Here is a 3,127-nt window from a genome sequence, read left to right as displayed (position 1 = left end):
AAATGAAGGATACATTTTTAAGAGGAAGGAGTAGAGGGAGAAAGGGGTGTGTGTGAGAGAGAGAGAGAGAGGAAAAGAGTCTCAGAAAAGTATTGCTTTTAAGAAAAAAAAAAAAAAAGTGTTTCCTGGTGAAAAAATATCCTAGCACAAAATCCAAGGATGGGTTTTATAATCAAATATGTATTTTTGTGTCTCCCTTTCAAATGCAAATATTAAGCTGCTTTATTGTTGAGAAAGGAAAGAAAAAACTCTTTCTCCCTTTCAAAGTTACTTTTAATTTCTTTTAGTTAAAACAAATGACTGCCAGCATAATTACATCACACAGAAACCCAGATAATCCAGAGGCTCTCAGTATAAATACTGGGATTTTTCCAGCAGACAGGTAGAGGAAGAGAAGGAAGCAATGCTCTGTGGCCAGGCACCGGACTACATACTTTCTCTACCTGCTCTTTTTTATTTCCAGTGGCATTTGCTAGGATTATTCCCATTTTTCATGTGAAGAAACTAAGGACTGGAGAGGACAGTCAGGGCTGTGCAGCCAGTGTGAAGCAGGTTTTCTGTTTGCAAAATCTGGCTCTGTTATTTTTTAAGAAAATATAGCACATGGAAATATAGTTTTAAAAAAAAAACAAAATGCATATTAAAACTTATAGGTAATTATTTCCTTTTAATTAAGCTCTCTGCTCTATTCTACCATCTCATGAAAGTGCCGGTAGGAAGATACGACTGGAAATCTGTTGTCTGCATCCACCGACTGGAATTTTTACCACCTTCCTCCATCATCTTGAAGTCTAGCTAATCCTTCAACTTTTTCTTCAGTATCATAATGCTGAGTAATTCTTTTAACTCTCAAAGATTTTTTAAAAACAAGGGTTATTTTTTAAAAGCCTGATTTATCACTGCTGAACGCAGCCATCTTATCTACCAGAAACACTGATGCCTATGTGTGTGCATGCTCAGGTGTTTATGCAATTATGTGTATGTGTGTATATTTCAGAATGTTTTATACATCTTTTGGAATACAAAGATTGTATAGAAATTTAGGCAAGTATAAATGCTAACTGTTAGAGAGTTGATAAGTGATGGTCTGTGCTTACTCCAGTGTTCAATCCTTTGGCTGCCTGCCTCTGTTGATGTGTTTTAGACAGTCATTCATTTATTGTCGTTCAGTTGACAGAGTGTGTGTACCCACTCTGTGGCAGATGCATAGATGTTTGAGGTTAATAATGGGAGAAAAACAGCATGATCCCCCTGACTTCAGTACTGCTGAAGTGATAGAGGCAATGATAAAGAATTATACAATTAAATTTAAAATGGCATCTGCAATACCAGCTGCAGAGGAAAGGCTGGAATGCCAAGAGATATAGATTTGGAGGGGGGTGGAAATCATGCGGATCAGGGAGATCACATAAGTTTTCCCTGGTAAAGAAATGATGAGCCTGAAGGAGGATCAGACATTGCTTCTTGTCTGGAGAGCATGGAGGAGGCAATTCCTCAATGACCTGAAGACCTCAGGCAGGAAGGGAGCTCAGGAGATGCAGGTATCCAAGGTGAAGGGCTGGAAAGGGTAAAGGAGTGAAGGAAAGAAAGAGAAGTCTTCAAAGGTAATGTGGATGAGCTGAATAAGGATTTTATTTAGAGATCCTGAATAAAACATGTCCATTTGGCTAAAAAGTAAAAGCAGAATCATTTTAGAGCTTTTAATACACCCACCCTGAGGTATTTGGTATGCTGGCAAAGGTAATTTGAATTAGGATTTAAGATCTTTAAGGCTTTTAATATTTATATTTGATGATAAGTGAATACAGCCTGCCCAAGGAGTTATGTACATACATTCAAGGACAGAATTTATTTCAGTTGAAAATGAATTCAGGGAGAAGGGAGAAAAAAAGAAACAATCTGTAAGTTCGGAACACAATCATTTTTAGTGGTGATTTTGCTTTTGCTTTCTTTAGAACATTCTTGGAATCTTATTAGCATGTCAGCAAACCGGAGAATTTCGGGAAAGGATAATAAGGAATTAATAACTGGGTTTTTCCAGGCTCTAAGATCTGAGACAACAGAGATCTTGTGAGTTGATTAGGGCAGTAAGATTAAATAAATCACTCAGGTTTATCACATCATGTGTTGTGATTGTGGTTGGAAAGTTTAAGAAGAGTTTTAAAAATGAACAGCATTATCTCTGTAATTTAAGGATGAAACAACAGTTTAAATATTAATATATACAAAGATATCTTACAATCTCATAACAAATCCTTTCAGAGGAATTTTAAACCCATGTCCAAACATTCTGTTCTTTTAAATATATTCTAACATTTTTATAAATCATTTCCACTTTTCTGAATTTTATATTTTTCTTCCTATAATGGATTTTCATAATCAGAAAAGATTAGCTCAGTAATCACAAATTGCCTTTAACATTTGGCAGCAAATCAAGAGAATTAATAAGGCAATTAAATCCCATCCTTGACATCATTAAAAGCACCAAAAGCCATTAATGTAAAACTTCTTCAAGCATTTGGAAACTGGAAAAAGCATAGCTGATTCTTTCGGTTCCTCAGGCTTTTTGTCTAATGATGAATTAGGATGAGATTCTTGTTCAGTGCTCAGCTTGCAATGTAGTAATTTTTCTATGTAAGCCACAGATCCTCTACTTCCTCCTGTTAAAGCCTTAATGTGAAAGTCAGTTAAGGAGGTGCAAGTAACAGTGCGTCATTAGCTGTTCATGCCAGTCATGCGTACAACACACTTTCATGTTCTGTAATGTAGAAAATACCACATGAAGTTTTGAAACTGGGGATAACTAGGTCTCTGGAAGGAGCAGAATGCACTACATTAATGGGTGGTGTTTGTCAAAGAAATTTTGCTATTGCTAAATAGCTTTGAATATGTTATATGTAAATACAATGAAGAAAATACATTCAAAATCGTACAATACTATACATAATTGGACATTTCAAAATGAATTTTCATACTGTGCTGTTGCAAATTATATTTCCTATAATTTTTTCATGTCTAAGGAATATTTGAAGCACTATAAAGGAAAGGGAGATAATAAAAATTATGTCTCTGAAGGCTTTTCTAGTTAAAATAGATTTTTTCCTTTTTATATATACAAACTTCTTCC

Source organism: Dama dama, chromosome 18, assembly GCF_033118175.1.
Source record: "Dama dama isolate Ldn47 chromosome 18, ASM3311817v1, whole genome shotgun sequence".
Lineage (NCBI taxonomy): Eukaryota > Metazoa > Chordata > Mammalia > Artiodactyla > Cervidae > Dama > Dama dama.
Note: the sequence above shows the minus strand (reverse complement) of the source record.